The sequence below is a fragment of the Musca vetustissima genome, unplaced genomic scaffold (assembly GCF_032173495.1).
Source record: "Musca vetustissima isolate MV318-11 ecotype Yass unplaced genomic scaffold, APGP_CSIRO_Mvet_v1 utg34486, whole genome shotgun sequence".
In the NCBI taxonomy this organism is placed as follows: domain Eukaryota; kingdom Metazoa; phylum Arthropoda; class Insecta; order Diptera; family Muscidae; genus Musca; species Musca vetustissima.
The window spans coordinates 63,694-70,866 of record NW_026875282.1 but is presented as its reverse complement, the minus strand read 5'-3'; positions in this window follow the sequence as shown (position 1 = coordinate 70,866).

Here is a 7,173-nt window from a genome sequence, read left to right as displayed (position 1 = left end):
TAATCGGAACTTTATGTACAATTTCAAAGCGATCAGCGCGACATTTCCTTCTGTTCATTCTTTAATGGGGTAATATTAATACTATGAACATAGTCACCTTAACCTAATTACGTATAACTCCCACATCAGAGTACATACAACCATATAATTGGTATCAATTTAAAGGTCAACAACTCCTCTTGGATATACGATCAACTTTTCGGAGCAGGAGCAGGTATGTACGCCCCTGAATAAAACTTTCGTAATTTTTCACACAAAAGTCTGGGTCCATTTGACCCTTGACCGCTAAATATTGACCGATCATTATCAAAACAGGCATGCTTATTCTCTTGCCCGACCCCCCTCTCCATGTGAAATTTCACGATGTTCGGACCATAACTGCGACCTCTGGAAAGCTCAGAAAAACCGTCAGACATTAAGTATTTGGTCCATTTCATCCCCTAAATATCAACCGATCTTTACCAAAAACAATAGGGGTCTTCATTGACCAGAACCCATCATACATGCAAAATTTGTTGAAAATTGGTCCATAACTGTGGCCTGTGTCGTGTTTATAAATTATAATGGACAGACGGACGGACACACATGTCTAGATCGACTCAGCTAGTCGAGATATGACGATCGGTATACTTAAAGGTGGATCTAGGACCCAATATTTCGCGGCGTTACAAACTTTTGGGGCTGCACAAAGCTATAATACCCCGACAACATAGTTGTGTAGGGTATAAAAAATAAAAAAAAAACTTTTTACAAAACTCTTTATATAGGTATGTTAAACAATGTCTATTAAGGGGACCCCACCCATTCTCAGGGTCAAAAATTTTGTTGATTTAATTCGAATCTACACTAATTCAAGAATGTCCCTACAAAATTTCAAGTGTAAATCTCAAGAACTCTTGAAGATATAGCCGATTTATTGTGTCAGTATCAAGTGACGGCTAAAGGGCTTCTCAAACTTTAAACGCGTTTTTCTTTCTTGCGAATGGCGGGCACGATAACTTAAAAACTAATATCCCAATCGATTCCACATTTTTACACGTTTCTCTGTGAGTGTATAGCTATCGTATGAACTAGGATAAAGCCAATCGGTGAAGATCTTCCTTATTTTTTAACTTGGTTTTTGGTCAAAAATCGGCGATTTTCCAAAAATATTTTTTCAAAGGTCCACCATTTTGTTAATTTTAGAGCGTAGTCAATAATTCTAGTTCATACGAGTGCCAGATATGTACACTTTCTAACACCGTTGGAATTTTCGGATTCCGATGTTCCAGTGAGGAGTTATCATGCCCACCATCAAAAATAAGGACTTTTCTTTAATTACAAAAAACAACAACAAAACAATAACAACAATTTTTTGTAAATTATTTTTCTTCTCTTTTAAATCTTCAAATATATATGTGCAAAGTAACAAACCTTAACAAGCATTGGTATTGATTTATCAGCCCATTGAAAATCTTGAAAAATTAAAATCGAGAATGGGTGGGGTTCCCTTAAATTGTTTTCCATCCAAAAAATTTATTAAATATTAATTAAGTGTCAAATTCAAGCATACTATTTCCATTAACTTACATTGCTGATAACTTTTGTCCACTTTTCATTTTGACATGCCACACACATTTTTGCAATGACATTTAATTAGAATGCATTACAACATTTTTGTTTAATCAAATTTAAAAATTAATTAAGTGATATGGACAAGTTGCCCATTTCATATAATTAAATTACACCAAATTCTATACGCCATCAATATCAATCGAAAAAAAACAAAAAAAAAATGTATTAAATATTGAAAATATGTCAATTATACGTTATACCTTTCATGTTACCTGTCACAGATGAAAAGGGTCGACTTTAGGGTCGTCTGCGGTTTGTCTAACATCAGTCATTTGTGTTAAAATTACAACTAAATTTATTGAGAAAATTGACTTTTCAATTTAAGGTTAATCAACCTCATCCGTTTTGTTCGAAAAGTGTCTAAAAAGGTCAGAATTTGGCATTAAAATTAAAAAAAAAAAATGATGTCATTTTTGTTACAGAAAACAGGCCTAAAAATTAAATTATGCTCATTAAAAATTCAAAAATTTTCGATGGACAATCCGAGGGGCATTTATTGCTTTCAGACATGAACGAATACCCTTCAGAATGCCTAAACATATGCACCAGATGTTTTTTTTAATAATTCCGCACTCAGTTTACAAAGCTACTATCCTTCCCTATTATAATCAATAATGACTGTATATATCTTTCCTTCGCATAAATTTCAATTTTCCCAACCATTCTATATAAATTCCATATACTTTACCTGTTTGCCTAACTAATTGATAAGAATATATTTGATGATAAAGTAAACTTTTAGGTACTTTCATTTCTATAGCATACTTACGATTGTACACAAGACTTTAGTCAAACACTTGAATAACTTTGTCTTCTGTTCCTTCAAAATATATCTGCAGCAGGCTGCCGAATGCCCTGGAGCGATGTCAGCAACACAAGTCAAATAATATTCTTTTCGTGGAAACTTTGATGATTTATGTGATGGCGTTTGTCTCCATATGTAATAAATATTAATGTAAGAACTACTACTACCGCTACTCAGCCTAAAAGTATGCAACTCAATTTTATTTATTTTCTGTATATGACTGTATGTATGTGTGCGCCTTTGATATCTTGAAATTGCACTCGGCAAGACTTTTGATTGCAATTTTAACGAATAACAATTCTTGGAACTAATAAATACGAAAGTATAGACTTTATATACAAACAATAAATATGTGATAAATATTTCATGTCGTCCTCCAATGTTACTAATGTTTATCTTTTATTTCGTTGCAGGTAAGGTTAAAATGTTCTTAAATTGCAATGTGATGATAGGGGTAAGTTTTAAATTGTAATATATTTCCCTAATGAAACCATCGAAAGGCATTGCATATTCAAGGACTTTTGTTTTTAGAACAAATTTTTTCATGGACGTGGATTTAGGCGGGGATTTTTTAAAGGAATATATTTTTTAAAAGAAAATTTTTTCGATGACTATTAGGCGTACATATTTTAAAGAATATTTTTCAAGAACCAACAGAAGGCGTGGATTTTTAAAATATTTTTTTTTAGGACCAGCAGAAGGCGTGGATTTTTTAAAAAATGTTTTTACAAGGAATTTTTCTGAAAAGGCGTGGTTTTAAAAAAAAAAATTTACAAGGAATATTTCTTCAAGCCCTAGCAGAAGGCGTGGATTTTTAAAATAATTTTTTTTTCAAGGGCCAGCAGAAGGCTTGGATTTTTAAAATATTTTTTTTCAAGGACCAGCAGAAGGCTTGGATTTTTAAAATATTTTTTTCAAGGACCAACAGAAGGCGTTTATATTTTAAAGAATGTTTTTTTCAAAAAAAATATTTTTTCGAGGGCCAGCAGAAAGCGTGGATTTTTTTAAAGAATGATTTTTCAAAAAAATATTTTTTTCAAGTCCTAGCAGAATGCTTGGATTTTTCAAAAGGACCAGCACAAGGCGTGGATTTTTAAAAGAATATTTTTGCAAGGTCCAGCACAAGGCGTGGATTTTTTTAAAAGAATATTTTTGCAATGGCCAGCACAAGGCGTGGATTTTTTTAAAAGAATATTTTCTCAAGGATCAGCACAAGGCATGAATTTTTTTTAAAAGAATATTTTTTCAAGGATCAGCACAAGGCGTGGATTTTTTTAAAGAATATTTTTTCAAGGACCACCACAAGGCGTGGATTTTTTAAAGAATATTGTTTCAAGGATCACCACAAGGCGTGGATTTTTTAAAGAATATTTTTTCAAGGATCAGCACAAGGCGTGGATTTTTTAAAGAATATTTTTTCAAGGATCAACACAAGGCGTGGATTTTTTAAAGAATATTTTTTCAAGGATCAACACAAGGCGTGGATTTTTTAAAGAATATTTTTTCAAGGATCAACACAAGGCGTGGATTTTTTAAAGAATATTTTTTCAAGGATCAGCACAAGGCGTGGATTTTTATACCCTACACAACTATGTTGTCAGGGTATTATAGCTTTGTGCAGCCCCAAATGTTTGTAACGCCGCGAAATATTGGTCCTAGACCCACCTTTAAGTATACCGATCGTCATATCTCGACTAGCTGAGTCGATCTAGACATGTGTGTCCGTCCGTCCGTCCGTCCGTCTGTCCATTATAATTTGTAAACACGATACAGGCCACAGTTATGGACCAATCTTCACGAAATTTTGCATGTAGGATGGGTTCTGGCCAATGAAGACCCCTATTGTTTTTGGAAAAGATCGGTTAATATTTAGGGGATGAAATGGACCAAATACTAAATTTTTGTCGGTTTTTCTGGTCGCTCCAGAGGCCGCAATTATGGCCCAAACACCGCGAAATTTTGCATGGAGAAGGGGATCGGGCCAGAGAATAAGCATGCATGTTTTGATAAAGATCGGTCAATATTTAGCGGGTCAAATGGACCCTGACTTTTGTGTGAAAAATGGCAAAATTTGTATTCTATGGCATATATATTTACTCCTGGAGGATGTAGACCCCAGGAGTTGATAGCATATCCAAGAGGATAGTGATGTATCTACTCAGATGTGGGAGTTACAGTCACATATTTACAGGTGCTTACGTATTCAGATATTATTTAGTAACCCATTACCACATTAGTGGGAGAAATATCGCGCTGATGGCTTTGAAATTTTTCATGAAGTTCCAGTTACAGTCAAGAACAACGCCTACAATTTTCGGTGATGATCAGGATACAATTTTGGGATGAAATGGACGGAAAACATAATTTTTTGTGTGTTTTCGAGTAGAGTATAATCCGAAAATCACAACACAACCCACCGTGAAGGTAATCTGGACAAGTAATTAGAAGGACTGTACTGAATATTCGAAAAAAAGTAAGAAAGAGGTGTTGTTGACCTCTAATCGGACAACAGGGGGCAAATATCACGAAATACTACTCAGACTCAGAATAAACATCCTCAGAAAGTTAGAGTTCGTGGTAGTTGTGTAGGGTATCGTATGGTCGGCCCCGTCCGACTATACTGCTCCGCTCACTGGTTTAAAGTATATTTTTTCAAGTATCAGCACAAGGCGTAGATTTTTTAAAGAATATTTTTTCAAGGATCAGCACAAGGCGTGGATTTTTTAAAGAATATTTTTTCAAGGATCAGCACAAGGCGTGGATTTTTTCAAGGATCAGCACAAGGCGTGGATTTTTTAAAGAATATTTTTTCAAGGATCAGCACAAGGCGTGGATTTTTTCAAGGATCAGCACAAGGCGTGGATTTTTTAAAGAATATTTTTTCAAGGATCAGCACAAGGCGTGGATTTTTAAAGAATATTTTTTCAAGGATCAGCACAAGGCGTGGATTTTTTAAAGAATATTTTTTCAAGGATCAGCACAAGGCGGGGATTTTTTAAAGAATATTTTTTCAAGGATCAGCACAAGGCGTGGATTTTTTAAAGAATATTTTTTCAAGGACCACCACAAGGCGTGGATTTTTTAAAGAATATTGTTTCAAGGATCATCACAAGGCGTGGATTTTTTAAAGAATATTTTTTCAAGGATCACCACAATGCGTGAATTTTTTTTAAAAGAATATTTTTTCAAGGATCAGCACAAGGCGTGGATTTTTTAAAGAATGTTTTTTCAAGGATCAGCACAAGGCGTGGATTTTTTAAAGAATATTTTTTCAAGGTTCAGCACAAGGCGTGGATTTTTTCAAGGATCAGCACAAGGCGTGGATTTTTTAAAGAATATTTTTTCAAGGATCAGCACAAGGCGTGGATTTTTAAAGAATATTTTTTCAAGGATCAGCACAAGGCGTGGATTTTTTAAAGAATATTTTTTCAAGGATCAGCACAAGGCGTGGATTTTTTAAAGAATATTTTTTCAAGGATCAGCACAAGGCGTGGATTTTTTAAAGAATATTTTTTCAAGGACCACCACAAGGCGTGGATTTTTTAAAGAATATTGTTTCAAGGACCACCACAAGGCGTGGATTTTTTAAAGAATATTGTTTCAAGGATCACCACAAGGCGTGGATTTTTTAAAGAATATTTTTTCAAGGATCACCACAAGGCGTGGATTTTTTAAAGAATATTTTTTCAAGGACCACCACAAGGCGTGGATTTTTTAGAGAATATTGTTTCAAGGATCACCACAAGGCGTGGATTTTTTAAAGAATATTTTTTCAACTTTCTAATATTTTTTAATAATGTGAATGTTTCAAACAATATTTTTTCAAGGTCCATAAGAAAAAAATATTTTAAATGTTGTTATTTCAAGGGAATTAAAATATGTTCAATACTTTTCCAAGGACTATTAAGGCATAATCAAGTACCAATTGTTTTCTTTTCCCTGAAATTCAAATAGTCCTACTATCCATTGGTGAACTTTTCTCAATTAACATATCATTCAAACATCTGTTTATATTCTGCACAATTTAGGATTATTCTTCGATATAAATGTCGCCATTATTTGGTTAAACGCCAAAGAGATAATCGACATTAACACAAAGGGCAGAAAGTGAAGAAGAGAACCTTTTTATATTTCACTCAAAGGCTTGTCTTATATAAGGATACCCGTTTTTAAGTGGCTTACTTTTTAGGGGCCGATTTAGTTATCTAAGCAATATCTACTTTATGTATATGGCCTTATCCTTAGTGGCACAGATGATATATTATTGCGTCTTATCAAAGACACAATTCAACACATATGCATATGAGTGTGTGTGTGTGTGGGTTTATATGGCCCCAAAATGTTCACGATAGGGTTTGGAGGCTGCCTTTACGTTATCAGTCAACTAGAAGGGAAGAGAACTTTATAAAATTCTTTTGAATAAGGGATTTAAATCATGCTTTGACCTTTTGTGTCATACTTCTGATGATGACTCGTCTCTAAGAAGTTCATTTTTTTTTCTTCGTTTAATTTTGCTGTTCACAAAAAAGATTGACTTTCTTCTTCCCCAGAGGGAGAATGTTCGAAAATTTGGAACAACTGTGAAAATATATTTTTTATAGCTTTTGCTGTTTGATTAAAGGAAAGACACACATATACACACAATTTGTTTCCAGCACTTTCGTTTACGACATCGAACTAGACACCAGCGAGTGTGAGACATGTTTTGGGCATGACCTTTGTCAATATGTTAATCATGGCAATATATGTATAAA